We start from the raw sequence: 17,220 nt of genomic DNA on the forward strand, positions 1-17,220 counted from the left end.
GCTGCTGCTGGACCAGTCCAGCTCGCCAAGTGCCTTGGGGAGTCCTTGGGCCACAAACCTTCCGGGCCGATGGCTCAGCCCAGCTCCAGTGGGCAGCGCCCTACTTGCACCACTGGGATGAGAAGCCAAGAGGAGGGAGATTCGATCCTGCTCTTTGAAGGCCCAAAGTCTAATACTCAAGGAGAGCCTCCTAGAGCAGGGCAGGGCAGCCCCTAGAATCTAGACAAAATGCGGGGAGAAGACAGCACCCTGAGAGTTAGCTGAAACATGAGGGGGTTTGGGCCCAACCAGAGGCACAAGTAATAATTCAATCTTGCAGGAAAAAATACTCAACCAAAAGGATTGAAAATCCTCCCACACCAAGATGCAAGTAAAAATACTGACAACATTCAGATAGACTATGAAGGGGCATGGAGGGGAATTTTGAAATTTTAGCACGATTGAAATACCCGAATACTAAAATCAATTTCCAAACGCATGTTCATTTTGCCTCATACAAATCTAGATACTATGATCTACTCACATTGTGCTTCTGAGTAACTAGACAAAATCAAAATCATGTTTCTTCTATGTATAGACACAAAATGCGAAAAAAGAGGCTGAGAGGTAGGCCAAGGGACTTATTATTATTATTACTGATAATTACAGTATTTGTTCAGCACTCACTATGTGTCGAGCACAGTTCTAAGCACTGGGATAGATGCAAGTTAATTGAATGAGACACAGTCTCCATCCCCACATGGGGCTCAGAGTTTAAGTAGGAGGGCGGACAGGTACTGAATACTCATTTTACAATTGAGAAGACTGAGGCCCAGAGAAGTTAAGTGACTTGCCCAAGGTCATACAGTAGGCAAGTGGCAGACCTGGGATTAGAACTCAGACTCCCAGACCTGTGCTCTTTCCACTAAGCCAGACTGCTTTCCAACGGCGACGAGACTTGGGAGGAGCCTGGAGATGCTTGATGTGTCTGGTTCTAGCAAATCCACTGTTTACAGAAGCCCCACCAATTCCTGTTCTGTAAGAAATTTGCTCAGAAAAGAGACTGAGGTTTGGAGAGAAATAGATGCGGAGGCGCCGGAGACTTATGTTCAACTCAACATGGGATGAATTGGTCTTGTCAAACTGCACACTACTGACTCCTGGGATCACAAGTTACTAACCTGAAGCATCTCCTGAGCACCTGCTGAGTGCTGGGAACTATCCTCCACCCTGGGGAGACTATACGCAGGAGAGAGGCCCACACTTCTTCCTGCCTTTAAGGAGCTCAGGACACAGCAGGGAGAGACTGACAAAGGTGATTTGCAGAAAGTGAAAGCCAGATGAAGAACAATAAAGCAGAAGACACTCCAAATGCAGCTACATGACTGAAGAGGCAGATGAATGTGTACATGCACATAAGTGCAACGTGTGTGGATAGAAGAATATTTAGACCTTGGAGAGGGGCGACCATGGAACGTTTAATCATTAGCATTTGAGAACCTTTTCCAAAATGTCTGACAGGTTTGCCGTTCAAATTGCCTTCAAGGCCCTCCTGAATCCATGTCTCCTCCTAGAGTCTTCCCTGATTACTCTCTCATTTCCCCAATTGCCACTTCAACACTGCAGCACTCACAGCAGCCCCTACCCCATAGCATTCACACACATATCTTTATAGCCTAGTTCTTCCTCCTGTCTGTAATTTATTTTATGTCCTCTAGACTGTAAGCAGATCATTGTGGGCAGGGAATGTGTCTATTTATTGTTGTACTGTACTCTTCCAAGCACTTAGTACAGTGCTCTGCACTCAGTAAGCACTCAATAAATGTAACTGACTATCCGTCTCCCCTGCTAAACTTTAAGCTTCTCGTGGGCAAGGATCCTGTCCTCTCTCTTGTACTCTCCCATGTGTTTAGTACAGTGCTCGGTTGTCTCTCCCCCTCCTACTTTACCTCACTGATCTCCTACCTCAACCCAAACTGCACACGCTGCTCCTCTAATTCCAATCTACTCTCTGTACTTCGATCATATCTATGCTGCCACCGACCCCTTGCCCACATCTTCCCTCTGACCTGGAGCTCCGTCTCTCTTCATAAACCACAGCCCACCACTCTCCCCACCTTCAAAACGCTCCTAAAAGCACATCTCCTCCAAGATCCTCATTTCCCCTACCCACCTCCCATTATGTCGCCTATACACTTGGATATGAACCCTTTAAGCACTTGATATTCCCCACACCCTCAGCCCCACACATCTACCCACACTACTGTATTGTACTTTCCCAAGCACTAGGTACAGTGCTCTGCACACAGTAAGCGCTCAATACCACTGATCGATTGATAGGCCTACCTGGGTGGTGAGAATCATGAAACTGTAATTACTGTGATATTTATTCTGATCTCTATTTAATGTTGTTTTTCTGGGGTGGGGTTGCTGTTTTACTTTTCCTTGTGTGTCACCAACCCCTTCCCCTCATTCTTTATTTTTATTTTCATTTTAAATGGTACTTGTTAAGTGCTTACTATATGCCAGGCACTGTACTAAACACTGGGGTATATACAAGCTAATCAGGTCGGTCACAGTACCTGGCTCAGAGTCTTAATCCCCATTTTACAGATGATGTAACTGAGACCCAGACATGTTAAATAACTGGCCCTAGGTCACACAGCAGACAGATGACGGAACCGAGATTAGAACCCAGGTCCTTCTGACTACCAGACCCGTGCTCTATCCACTAGACCACAATGCTTCCCTAGACAGTGAACCCAGGGGCCAGAGACATTATCTAATTTCATCCATGAATTTTTCCCAGGGCTTAGGTCAGTTCTAGAGGCTTAATAAATCTAGAACCACTATAGCATCAGACCCAATAAAAGCCCTGATTTATATTCCCATCTGAGCAAACAGGAATACTAGTCACCTATCAATAGTTTGCATGCAGAGCACTGTACTAAGTGTATGGGAAAATGCAGTAAAGTTGGAAACCATGATACCTGCCCCTCAGGGAGCTTACAGTCAGGACTTGATGACCTCTCCTACTAGAACATATTATTTCTTTGCCCTACTGGAAGCAGGTACTAATAATGCTGCAGACCTGCCTTGAGGCGTTTTTGAAGTTTGTTGGGGTGTTTTATTTTTGGGGGGGGGGGTTCTTGGTTAAGCAAATGTGCATGCTATTTAAAACATTTGTTACATAAATTTGCATAATGAAATTAAGAAGCCACAGTGGCAAATATGGATGTCAAAATCAAAGTCGTTTTTTGGTATACTCCACTGTAAATGAATTCAAGCTCATTAGCCAGGCTGTGTCAAATGCGACATACTCTTTGGATGCTTAAATCCACCAACACAGTCACACCTCAGGACACACACACACACACAAACTCTTGCAAAAAAGTACCACCTACACAATGGGAGCAACAAAGACATCGAGTGACTAAGACACAAGGGAGGATGGTGGCTCACTGTCCTGGCTGGAAGAAGATTAATAATGATGCTTACTAGGTCCCAGCACTGGAGTTGACACATGATAATCAGGTGAGATCCAGTCCCTGTCCCACACAGGACCACCGAAAGAAAGAGGGAAAGTAGGTGAGGAAACAAGAAATAGAAGCACAGAGAGGATAGTTAAATGACTTGCCCAAGGTCACACAGCGAGCAAGTGGCAGAACCAGGACTAAAACCTGGGTCTCCTGATACGCACTGTAGGCCAGGCTACCCTCGAACAGGATGGGGGGGCAGACACTGTCCAGCTGTAGCCGCCCCCCCCGCTGCCCGAAGCCTCGGATTCTGAGGAGAAAGGAGCTTGGGGCCGGTCCCAAGGGGTGGGGAGCACAAGGCGACCACAGGCCCGGAGTCCGGAGTCCGAGTAGAGGACTCTGACAGCCCTCAGGCCACAGACAAACAAGGCTCAAATTGTTTCCAAGCCTGCTCTTCCATCCAACAGGCACTCAGACCCAGGCCAGGCTGGACCGAGCAGAGCCGGGCCCTTGGGGTTCTAGTGGCAGAGGTGACCTTGAAAACACATTTTCTATCTTGCCCCCGACTGGGAGGCTGGAGCCCCACTGCCTTGTTCACAGGGATCGTGGGCACAGCGTGCAAAAAGAGGACAAAGCACACAGGAGGGCAGGTGCAGAGGTGAGTGGGTGGGACTGCGCTCCCTCAAAGGGTAACTAGCACATCCTGCTTGAGCTAGAAGCTGAGGGGCGAAAGTAGAGGTGTCTTGGGGTGGAGCCCCATCTTTATCCACCCAGAGCTGCTCATCAACATGCTGTGGGGCTAAGGTTGGTGGTGGAGGGAAGAATGGAGAAGAAAACTTGAATGTCTGCTGCACCTCTGTCAAACAGTAACCACCCATGGTAACCCATGGACTACAGGGTCTCCTCCGCATGCTTTCCTCGCACCGCCCTTGCTGGGGCCGGGAACGATGCCAACTGGAAAGCCTGCTGGGCCACGGACCAACCCCCAAGCTATCGAGCTGGGCTGGACTGGAAAGCACAAGTAAGGCACGACCTAGTGGTACGAGCACAGGAGCCTGGGAGTCAGAGGACCTGGGTTCTAATCCCAGCTTCACCACCTACTTGCTGCATCACCTTGTGGCAAGTCATTTCACTTCTCTGGGCCTCAGTTTCCTCACTGTAACTTGGACTGTGAGCCCCACATGGAGCAGGGACTGTGTCCAATCCAATGATCTTATCTCTATCCCAGAGTTTAGTACAGTGTTTGGCACATATTTACAGATTAGCAGGTTCCCTCCAGGCCCCAAGGGCCCCATCTTCCCATCCCAAGCCTGGGAGCCACACTCAGCCTAAGAGGGCTTCCCTGGCCAGGGGGGGAGCTGGAATCAGGAAGGGGTCCAGAAGCTTGGAGACCCTCAGGTGGGAGACCACAGGAAGGAATTCCCTCCTTCCTGTGCCGTTCAAAGGGGCCAGAGGGGTAGGGGAGGGTGGGGACAGGGAAACAGGAGGACAGGCGGGTGATCAAAGGGTGCAGATAACAGGAAGGTGAAACACGGAGTCCACATATCAGGAAGTCCTCTGCACTGCCTCCTCCCACCCTGTGTTTGTACACAATATGGGAACCCAGCTTTTTTTTTTTAATATTTGTTAAGTGCTTACTATGTGCCAGGCACTGTGCTGAGTGCTGGGATAGATACAAGCTACTCAGGATGGACACAGTCCATGTCCCACATGGTGCGCACAGTTTAATCCCCATTTTATAGATGAGGTAAATGAGGCGCAGAGAAGAGACTTGCTCAAGGTTACACAGCAGGCAAGGGGTAAAAAAGCTTCTCCCCTGCTCAGTCCCCAGCTTCTTTCTGCCCCAAAGAGAAGCGGGAAGGGGTTAGCTGGGCTCATCAAGCTCCGTAAGAGAACGTGAAGCAGAAACCACCCAGCCGACCAGAAGAACCGTGTCCTGTTAATTCCTATTACCAGGGGCCAGGGGACACAAGGGAATGCCCTTGGGCACAGAAGCCCCACACCACCTCCCCTCAGTAGACAAGGCACAGAGTTGAGGTGGGAGGGAAAGAGTAGCAGGGATCCCAAAGGAAGGAGGCAGGGAAGACCACCCACTTGGCCACCCAGGGGGATGAGCGGTGGCTGTGCCCACCTAGCTGTGGGCAGAGAATGTGCCTGCTATACTGTAGTCTCCCAAGCGCTTAGTACAGAACTCTGCAAACAGTAAGTGCTCAGTAAATACAACTGAATGTCTGACTACCTGGGCCTTCGGCCTACCGATAAAAGAGAATGCCAGTGGAGTCCAACTAGTAGCTGCCGCCGTCTCTGCCACTTGCCGGGCACTTGCTGTTCAGACGGTTTATTTTGGGAAGCATCAGGTGGAGAGTGGTGTGGGCCCAGACCCCTTCTCTGCCTCCACAGAGAGCAGGACAGGGGTCCCGACAGAGAGACCCCAATCAAAGGGCTTCCGGGGCTAGGGAGCAGGAGGAGACATGCAGGGGTGCCTCTGGACTCTGACAAGAAATAAGAAACGCTGCACATCTTGGACAGGATAAGGCAAAAAGAGAAGCTGTTATTTTTGAGACCAGCTCGGGTACTTTTACATGGCAATAACATGGCAGCAATACAGCTTTCCTCCCTTCCCCCCATCTGCCTCTATCTTTCAGAAACAATCTCTTTCCCAAAGGAACGGTTAAGAAAACTAGTTGGACTTCTCCGGGCGAGGAGGCTTGGACACAGTCGGAAGACAACAGGGTACTAGCTTGGGGCCGGGTGCCCGGTCAATCGATAAAGTCTCACTGTCTGACCGTCGGCAGGCACACGTTGGGACCCAAAGTAAAGCCCCGAAGAGCCACCACGGGCAACCCGTTCGTGGAGCGGGGGCGGCGCCAGCCCCAGGGCCAGGTGCGATCCTGGCAGGGCATGCCCCGATGGGCCGCAAAAAGAAAGAAACCATCTGCTCCCTGGCCCCTTTCTCCCTCCTGTATCACATTGCCATTCCCTGGAAGAGTCACTGTAGAAAGTTCTTGACCGGCATTTCGGCAGAAACACCCGAGCTATTTTCATTTGCTGCAGTCAAGTCAAGAGAGCTCTCCAACCCAAACTCTCTTTCCAACTGGGCGCTGCTCTGTTTTCAGTCAACAGAAAATAAAAAAGATGACTCCATGGCCCGAGCTCGTGGCGGTTCAGTTGCCAAGTTTGGACACTGTTATCGTATCGGGGAGTGGAGACTCCGGGCCCAAGCCTGCCTCCCTCCCCGGCTACCCTAAAGTCATCTAATGAGACTCAATTCAACGGGCTCGATATGCCCCATGTGAACCTGCCAATCAGTGATGAAGAATGAATCAGGGATCCAGAATGAGGCATGAGACATTTATATGCTGTAAAATAGATTCAGTGAGGTGGGAGGTATGGAAGGGGACGGGGTGAGCAGCAATCGTCCCAATCCACATGGTGGGGGAGGGAGCTGAGACCCAGACCCACAGTGCCTTGATGACTGTGAGTCAGGCCTGAAAGCGGGAATTAGGGTGCCACTCGGCCACGGGGCCTCAGCAGGGAGAGGACAGAATGCTGCACCCCCATATGTCTGTGCCTTCGGAGCTTTATCATGGGTCGGTGCTTCAGGGTCCGTGCTCTGCTCTGATACAAAGGAAAGCCTGGAAGAAATATGGTCAGTGTAGAATTCTCCCAAATACTACCTGGCCTGGCTGAAATCAAAGGGATCTACAGGGCCACACCCAAGAAGAGTACCAACCCGTCCCAGCCTGTCTTTGGCAACTAACTGGACTCACGGGCTCACCGCCCAACCGGGAATGCTGGAGAGCAGAGATGGCCAGGATGGGCTTCAAACCCACCCAGAGACTTCCGGCCACTCTATAGAAGCCACACCTACCGAGGCTTTTACTTTTCTGGAGGAATGCAGAACTGCACTGGGGGAGAGGGAGAGCGACCAGGGAATAGGCAAAAAATGTTACCAGCCAAAGGCAGGAACACAAACTCCCTGGAAGAGGCCCGTGGTAGGAGGAGACAGGATTGTGTTGTTTATAAAGAGCCGCCGTTGAACGTCCAGGACGTTCAGAGTCCCCTTGGCTCCAGCCTCTAGGTTCAGTGTTGTTAAGGAACCTTGTTCCCTCTCCACACCCTTTACAACCCACCTATGTCTATCAGCTAGCCTCAGATGCAAGCCAATGGATCCAAGACATTTCTCTTTTAATGACTAAATGGAGACACGCTAAACTTCCTGACTTCTCCGATACCCCTCGCAACTCCAAGGGTGACACCAGGGTCACCCTTCCTAAACCCAAGGCTGAACCCCCATGCATGTGCACAGACACACTCGCACATACACACACACATGCAGGCAAGCCAGACAATTGTGCAAAGGCTCTCACACATGGCCCTGGGACCGAAGAAACCTTAGCCCAAAGCCACTCACCCCCCACCACGGGTCACTGTTCCAGCCTCTGCCCTCTATGCCGAACTCAGCTCAGAGCCCCTCTTTCCACCCACACAGGCATCACAGCCCTGGCTGATGGACTGATAATTCCCACTTGAGGAACTAAAACCAGTTTTCCAACCAGCTATTTGCCCAGAAAAAATAAGGGTACAAGATGGCTGCGGAAAATACCCAATTTCACTTTCCGACTGTCCTGCCTGGGGGAAGAACTCGTAGGGTGCTTTTTGAGGGGGGCGCTCACTGGCTACTCATTTTTCTATCGTTGGTGGGATCAAAACAGGGCAGAACTTTCCGGACTGGAGAAGCTTTTATAACCCACTAGGGAAATCTTATCACCTTCTCAATCTGACCACTCTCACCCAGCTCCCACTCCACCCACAGAGAAGAGAGCTCCTTCCAGGACTTCAAAGCCCCAGGGCAACTGGCTCACAATGGAGAGGCCCTCCACTAGTCACCAATCATATTTATTAAGCACTTACTGTGTGCTGAGTACTGTACTAAATATGTGGAACACAACAATATAATAGGCTCATTCCCTGTCCACACAAGCTTACAGCCTAGAGAAAGACCAGGATTGCATTCCGATGGCAGGTGCGACAGCTCGGTGGCTTCACGAGGGCGATGAACACTGTCCCGAGCCATGTGGCAGAGGGAGCTTTGCTCCTCCCTGCCCCACCCGTCCCTCTACCTAGGAACCTTTTTGACTGGAGCTGCTGTAGGGTTTGGTTCCTTACTTGAGAAAAACGGGGGTTGGAGGAACCCTATCGGGTAGCTCTTGCTCAGCTACCCCCTCCAGCCTCAACTCATCCACTCGCCCTTGTAGAACCCACGGCTGGTGAGACCCTGGGTATTAGTTGAACATTTAATGCGTGCAGGGCACTAAACTAAGCATTTGGGAGAGTGCAAGATAGCAGATCTGGTAAACACGTCCCCTGCTCACCTCAAACTAACAGTCAAGAGGGGTAATGGCTAAATGGGGCAGGCCTAGTTCATTCTCCATCCACAAAGGATTACCTTGGATCTACCCCAGTGCTGCGTGACTCAGTGGAAGGAGCCTGGGCTTGGGAGTCGGAGGTCATGGGTTCTAATCCCGGCTCTGCCGCTTGTCAGCTGTGTGACCTTGGGCAAGTCACTTAACTTTCCTGTGCCTCTGTTTCCTCATCTGTAAAATGGGGATGAAGACTGTGAGCCCTACGTGGGACAACCTGATTATCTTGCATCTACCCCAGTGCTTAGAACCGTGCTTGGCACATTAACAAATACCAACATTATTATTATTATTAATGGTGCCTGGCACCTCGTACATACTTAATGAATACCATAACAAAAAAACTGGGTCTCCAGTGTGGAGCAGAAAAAGCCAAACACAGAAGGGGTGGTCAGGGGGCGGGCAGGGGTGAGCAAGATGGGAAAATCTTGAATAAGAGCAAACTGACAGCCCCATTCCCCGGTGCAGTGCAGTGGAAACACGGGTGCCTTCGGTACGGCTTAGTGGAAGGAGCCCAGGCTTGGGAGTCGGAGGACGTGGATTCTAATCCTGCCTCTGCCAATCGTCTGCTGTGTGACCTCGGGCAAGCCACTTCACTTCTCTGGGCCTCAGCTACCTCATCTGTAAAATGGGGATGAAGACTGTCAGCCCCACGTAGGGCAACCCGATTACCTTGTCTCTACAGTGCTTGGCACATGGTAAGCGCTTAACAAATACCATCATCGGTATGATTACACCACCGCTTGGAACAGTGCTCGGCACATCATAATAATGATGGTATTCGTTTAGCGCTCACCACGTGCCAAGCCCCCCCCCGTGAAGGCTTCACAAATCCTATCATTTATTCGTATTATTATTCTATGTTGTATTATTATTGTGAGCCCCGGACAGCTCCACCTTCCTCTCTTCAAGACCTCCAAGGAGAGAGGCTCCTCAACGCTCCCGGCTTCTCTAATCGGGGGGCGGGGTGGGGGAGGTTAATGTCTTCCTGCTCCCAATCACCCAAATGAAGCGTTTACGGGGTGCGAAGCACTGCGGGAAGCGCTTGGGAGAGCTTGATGGGAAGACGCCTGTCCACAGGGGCTTATAGGCCCTTAAAGGCCGGTCCTTCCGCCCACCGAAAGAGCCCCCCCGGGGCGGCCCTTTCCTTGTGGTGAGCTTACCGCCCTCCGCGGGGGGGACAACGACAAGGCCCGTGTGGGGGCCGGGGAGGCCCGGGGTCTTACCCGGAGGTCGGGGGGGCTCCTTCGGGCTCCGTCACCCCGGTCGGGTCGGGTCGGGTCGGGTCCGATGGTCAGCGGGTGTCGACCCCTGGGCGGCCACAACAGGCCCCGGCCGCGGGCTCGCGCCGATTGGCTCCACGGCCTTCTCCTAAGGGAACGGGGGCGGGGGGTGGGGAGGCTCGCGCGGCGCCGGCGCGTGCACAGCCCGTGCGCCCGCCACAGCCGCCAATCGGAACCAGGGGCGGGGGGAGAACTGGCCAATAGGAACGTCCCTTTGCGCTCCCTGACAGCCTGCCCGCCCCCCTCTCTCCCTCTCTCCCTCTCTCCCTCCCTCCCTCCCTCTCTCCCTCTCTCCCTCCCTCCCTCCCTCCCTCCCTCCCTCCCTCTCTCCCTCTCTCCCTCTCTCCCTCTCTCCCTCCCTCCCTCCCTCCCTCCCTCTCTCCCTCCCTCCCTCCCTCTCTCCCTCCCTCTCTCCCTCTCTCCCTCCCCCCCCCTCCCTCCCTCTCTCCCTCCCTCCCTCCCTCTCTCACTCTCTCCCCCTCCCTCCCTCTCTCTCTCTCTCTCTCTCCCTCCTTCCCTCCCTGGTTTCCCCGCCGGCCTTGGCTGAGGGAAGGACTCCCCCCGAGCCCAGGGCGGGCTGGTGGCCAGGACAAGGCAGGGCCTTCAGTTCCCTTCTTCCCGTCCTCCAGAGGCCGCCCCGCCCGGAAATGGGGCAAATGGGGTCTCCATTCCCTTGGGACTTGGTAGCCCTAACGTGTCACCGCAGTGCCAGTGCGGTGCAGCCGACCTGGGCCTGGGCTCCCCATTGACCGACAGAGGGAAAAATAGTAATATAATTGGGGCATTCGATAGGCACTTAACTCTGTTCCAGGCACTGGACTGAGCTTTGGGGCGGCTATGAGCAAAGAGGGCTGGACGCAGTCCTTATCCCACGTGGGGCTCACAGACTTAATTTCCGTTTTAAAGATGGGGGAACTGAGGCCCAGCCATGTGAAGTGACTGGCCCAAGGTCATCCAGCTGAGAAGTGGGACACCTGGGATTAGAACCCAAGTCTGAAGCCCAGGCTTATAATAATGTTGGTATTTGTAAAGCACTTACTGGGTGCCAAGCACTGTTCTAAGCGCTGGGGTAGATACAGGGTAATCAGGTTGTCCCACGTGAGGCTCACAGGTAATCCCCATTTTACAGATGAAGTAACTGAGCAGGAAAAAGGCACCCACCATGTGCACCTTGGCGGTTCCCTCTCCTGCATTTATTCCTTTCATCAGTCTGCCCTTATTTTCCCCTTCACTTGCTTCCTCAGTGGCTAAGGTTGGGCGGGGGAATCAATCGAGGATATTTACTGAGTGCTTACAGTGTGCAAAGCACTGTACTAAGTCCTTGGGAGAGGGGATGTGGACAAGCAAGAGAGAAGCAGCGTGGCCTAGTGGGTAGAGCACAGGCCTCGGGGTCAGAAGGACCTGGGTTCTAATCCTGCCTCTGTCCACTCCTCTGTGCCTTGGACAAGTCACTTCACATCTCTGTGCCGCGGTTACCTCATCTGTAAAATGGGGATTAAGACTATAAATCCCATGTGAGACATGTTGACTGTGTCCAACCTGATTAGCTTGTATCTACCAAAATCCAGGCTCTGCCGTTTGTCAGCTGTGTGACTTTGGGCAAGTCACTTAACTTCTCTGTGCCTCAGTTTCCTCACCTGTAAAATGAAGATTAAGACTGTGAGCTCCACATGGGACAACCTGATCACCTTGCATCCCTTCAACGCTTAGAACAGTGATTTGCACATACTAAGTGCTTAACAAATACCGTCATTATTATTATTACAGTGTCTGGCACATAGTAAACAATTAACAAATACCATAAAAAAGGGAAGCCAGTGTGCTGTTAGCTGACAAGGCCAGTGCACACTGTGGGTCACTGGGGTCCCCAGACACCCTGGGCCACTGGGCAGTGGGTTCGGGCTCAGGCTGGTCAGGGAAAGAGGAAGGCAAAAAAGGAAAAAAAACAGTTTCTCCAAGCTCCTCCTCTCCCAGCACGTCCTCTGCCCTCGTCTAAGTGCCAGAGCAGAACAAAGGTGAGTGACAACAGGAGCAGGGAATAAGTAACAAAGCAGGAGGCTGGTGCTCACTACCAGTGATAATAAACTGTGCTAATAAACTGTGCTAAACACTGGAGTAGATACAATACAATCCCATCAGACAGTCCCTTTTTTAAAAATGGTATTTATTAAGCACCTACAATGTTTTATGCACTTTATTATTATTACTAAGCACTGGGGTAGATGCAAGGTTGTCATGTTGGACCCAGTCCCTGTCCCTCTTGGAGCTCACAGTCTTAAGCCCCATTTTACATTTTAGGTAACAGGCTCAGAGAAGTTAAGTGACTTACCCAAGGACATACATTAGGCAGCTGATGGAGCTGGGTTCTTCTGACTCCCACTGTGTTCAGAGACCACTTATTATATTTGCCTGGACTCTGTTTCCCCAGTTACTATAGCGAGGCCTTCACAAGAGAGTTCTGAGGAGATCCCAACTCCAGATCCGAGGGGCTTGGTGATAAAACCGAATGCTCAAGGAAAGGAAAGCCTTCAGCCTTGGTGTTTCCTTAGTGAGGCCAAAGCCGGGAGGCTTTTGGAGTTCCCTGGCAATGTTGTTTCAGATTGACCAATGGCACTTAATTTAGAGTGGCTGCTGTGTGCCATCTTCTGCCCAGTCAACTGGACAGAGGCTGCAAGGTGAAGCCATTGTTTTCTTGCTTAGTTTAGAGTAATTTCTGCTATGATGTGGGCACTGTAATCACAAAAAGCCACACATCCCCAGAAACAGGTGTTCTAATTCCTCTGCTGTGCCCACTGCCTCATGCTGGCACCCAACCATTTCTTCCAACATCATGTTGTATCTAGACGGGCTTGCATTGTAGGAAGAATGATCCTAATTCCCTAACAGCACTCTGATCAAATCGTGGCCTGGAAGCATGTTCAGAGCATATTTCAGGCAGAAACAGGCCTGGCCTCTGGCCTGCAGACCAGCTATTAAGGGCAGGGTTGAAGGTAAAAAAAAAAAAATCTAACTGGAATTTCCATCATCTCCCCCTGTCACTGGTGGCTAGCGGACTTTCTGGGGGAGGGAATGGAGCGGGGCAAGGCTGTACCACTGAAGAAGACACGGGGCCCATGACTCAGGGGTGGGGAGGAAAATAGGAGAGGTGAGGCTGGGGCTGCTGGTGACAGAGACAGCAGATAGCAAGGAATGGTGGGGAGGATAAACTCGTTTTGGGCAGAGAAATATGTCTGTTATATTGTTCTATTGTACTCTCCCAAGTGCTTAGTTCAGTGCTCTGCACACAGTAAGTACTCAATAAATATAATTGATTGATCGAGGGGTATTGGACGGCTTAGCCCCTCCCCAGTCTGGCCCGATTTGGGCTGCTGCCACAGCCACCTCACTACCCCTCTCTCCTCTCCCCAGCCACACAATGTCTTCCTGAAACACCCGTTCTGGGGCTTTTGTTGAAGCTGAATTTCAGCCGGTTCCAGCTTTCTTCCAGCATTGGTTAGGAGCCAGATTAAACATCTGCTGGGCAGAAAGTGCCATTTGTCAGAGCAATTCATAAAAGGCCCGGAAGGTCTGGCTCAGCCATTTCAGGCACCGTGACTTTCCTGGGGAAGAGAATCCACATGTGCTGCCACCATGTCCACCACTGCAGAACTCTTGCCATCTTTGGGATCCCACACTGGGTATGGCCATGACACTCTCTCAGTGGCTTGCTGTGAGAGCACTGGGCACAGAACTTCTTTCAGGGTTCTCTTCTGGTGCCAGAAACCTGTGATTTATTCTGGACCCTGCCCTTCCTTCAAGTTTTTTTTTTATATGGTATTCATTAAGTGCTTACTATTTGTCAAACATTGTTCTAAGCACTGGGGTAGGTACAAGTAAACTAGGTCGGACCCAGTCCCTATCCCACATGGGCCTCACAGTCTAAGTAGGAGGGAGGTCAGGTATTTAATCCCCATTTTACAGTTGAGGAAACTGAGGGGAGGTGGGAGGGGGATAGAGAGACCAGAAGGCTCAGGAGTGCATGTATGGCGGGGAGGAGAGGGAACATAACCTGTCCAGATGGGATGAAAGGAAGAAATGAAAAATTCTGGTAAGCATTTCCACCTCGGCCAGTTGTTCGAACCCTGGCACTATTTCGTTGGGGTGAAGCGGGCTACCAGCTGCCATGTGTCTTTACTTCACTTGCAAGTGACCATCAGTGAAAGCCCGTGTTCTTGACACTGCCAGGAAATGTCAGAATTCTGGTGGAGAAGGGGTTGATCAGAGCACCCTGCTGCTACCGCTGTTGCTGCTAGAAGCTTGGGGTTAGGCAATATCCACCCCCAGTTGCTGCCCCTGGGGGCCTGGCACATTGGCTTCTGAATCCAAGGTCTTTGGGAGATGGCAATGTCAGATCAATAGTCTTATTTACATCTTTATCTCAGGGCCCAAAGAGCATCTGAGCTTTGGCTGGGACCCACAGGGCACCCTGGCAGGTCTTTCCTCAGCAGCCTGCACACCAACACTTCTCCTTATCTGGTCAATGGGTGGGAGATGAGCCACTGCTTCCACTGCTCCGTTTGGAGCAGCAAATTCCCCAGTTGCTCTGAAACTCCCTCTCCAGCCAAAAAGGGAGAGCTTCAGGGGTCAGCAGCAGAAGGCAAAGGGGGCATTGGGAAGCAATATGGCCTAGTGGAAGGAGCAGAGACCTGGGACTCGGAGAAACTGGGTTCTAATCCTGGGTCTGACATTTGCCTGCTGTGGGACCTTGGGCAAGTAATTTCACTTGTTCCTCAGTTTCCTCATCTGTAAAATGGGGAATAAGACTGTAAGCCTCATGTGGGACAGGGACTACATCCAAACCCAACTATCTTGTATCTAACTATATCCAAACCCAACTATCTTGTATCTACCCCAGCACTTAGAACAGTGCCTGGCACATAGTAAGTGCTTAACGAAACCCCAAAATAATGAAACAAAAAAATATAATTCTATTATTATAATTCACTCAAGGCCAAAGAGTTGACAGTTTATAGTGCTGCATTTCCACTAGAGCTTCTTGAGGGCAGGAACTGCCTTCTACTTGTATCAGACTCTCCCAAGTACCTAGGATGGTGTTCCCCTCTCAGATGTGATTGTTGACCACCCGCTCCCTACAAGCAGAGAAGGGATATTTTTCTCTTCAGTTGCCTGGGCTCTTCCTCAACATAAGAAACACTGAGGAAACATCCTACAGCATTACACGTCTCCATTCTAAAAGGGGATGGTCTATCCCTGCCCTTTGCTTCCCATCTCTAGTCAGTTTTCTAAATTCAACAAATCCTAGAAGCATCAAATGCATCAGTGCAGCAAGGACAATTTCTGTGGGCGCAGTGACAAAGGGGCTATTTTTATTATTACGATTTTAAATGCTTAATATGTGCCAAGTGCTGGGGTAGATACAAGTTAGTCAGGTCAGACATAGTCCCTAAAAGTCTAAGTAAGAGATTAATTTAAGCCTCAACCACCAGAAACCTTTTCATCTTTTAAAAGAATACAACTGTAATCCACACTAAATATCTGCTACCCCCTGGTGGCCATCATTGGAAACTCCTGACATCACCATCATCATCTTCATCATCACAGCATTTATTAAGCATCTACTGTGCACCAGGCACTGGGATAAGTGCTGAAGTACATACAAGATTATCATACTGGGCCCAGTAACTGTCCCATATGGGGTTCTTAATCTAAGAGGGAGAACGGGTATTTTATCCTCATTTTACAGAGGAGAAACTGAGGCACAGAAGTGACTTGCCCAAGGTCCAGCAGCAGTCAAGTGCAGAGCCAGGACTCTAAATTCCCACACCCAATCCTGAACTTTTTCCATTAGCTGACATCCATGGCGCAGTAAATCAAAAGAACAGTATCAAAATCTTAATGTTTATTAAGTGCCTATTTTGTGCAAAGCACTGAACTAAGCACAGGGATAAATACAATACAATCAATGAACACAATGGTCCCTATTCCACAAGGGGCTCACAAACATTCATTGAATAAAACATTCAATGAATTCAACCCAGAAAAATACAGTAGAACATTCAATCAACCGAAGTGGTGCAGGAGCAATCAAACACAGGAGTGCTGGAGTCAGGAAATGATTACACATTATGGGCCTGATAGGATGAGGAGGGACAAAACATGACCCAGCCAAGGGTCAGCTGTCATGGAGACCAGCAATTAACTGGAGCTGGAGAGAAGTTGGCAGGGGTTTGCGAAGCTCAGCCGCTCAAGGGAACTTGAGGGGAGGTCCAGAGGTCAGCCACTCTGACCCTTTTTTTTTTTTAATTGGTATTTGCTAAGCATTATTCTAAGTGCTGGGGTAGATTCAAGCTGATTTGATTGGACACAGACCCTGTGCCACATGGGGCTCATAGTCTTAATCCCCATTTTACAGATGAGGTAACTGAAGCACAGAGAAGTGAAGTGACTTGCCCAAGGTCACAAAGCAGACAAGTGGCAGAGCCAGAATTAGAACCCAGGTCTTCTTGACTACCAGGCCCGTGCTCTATCCACTAGACCCTGCTGCTTCCCTGTTTGCAGAGCAAAGGGGCGATGGGGTGCATGGGATGGGAACAGAAATACATAAAATACACATCCCGACCCACTTCCCCACAAGCCAATTCTGACAACGTATCTGCCCCGAATGACAGGCAACACTGTGGGTGACCTTGCTTTTCTCAACCGTCTCAGCCCCCCTTCATGGCTCCGACCAGCTGGACGGATTTATTCTGCCTCTTCTTCCATAAAGCCCGGACTTCCTGTGGAATACACCACTGGGAGCTCAGCGCCTTATTCAAGTGTGAACGAGGCACCCAACAGGCTTATACCGAATTGACACTGCCACAGAAACCTCACTCTCGACGGTCATTTCCCCACCATCTAGAACTTCTTCCCTTTTTGAAGAAAACTCATTTTGAAAACATACATCATGGCAGGACTGGGTGGGCTAGGAGCTCAGGAGAGTGGGATAAAAGTTAAAGATGGGGTCCCTCTCCAAGAGGACCTTACAAACTCTCCCTAGATTAAAGGGGCAGTAAAACC

General features: G+C 50.6%; 1 protein-coding gene across 1 annotated transcript in view; it reads right to left on the reverse strand.

Moving 5' to 3' along the window:
• Nucleotides 1-10,260, reverse strand: part of COQ8A (coenzyme Q8A) — a 33,391-nt gene extending 23,131 nt beyond the window's left edge. Inside the window, exon 1 of the mRNA XM_029047221.2 lies at nucleotides 10,105-10,260. The gene's annotated coding sequence lies outside the window, so the exon portion shown is untranslated. The remainder of the gene's footprint in view (nucleotides 1-10,104) is intronic.
• Between the last annotated feature and the right edge of the window lie 6,960 nt (nucleotides 10,261-17,220).

The sequence above is a fragment of the Ornithorhynchus anatinus genome, chromosome 19 (assembly GCF_004115215.2).
Source record: "Ornithorhynchus anatinus isolate Pmale09 chromosome 19, mOrnAna1.pri.v4, whole genome shotgun sequence".
NCBI lineage: Eukaryota > Metazoa > Chordata > Mammalia > Monotremata > Ornithorhynchidae > Ornithorhynchus > Ornithorhynchus anatinus.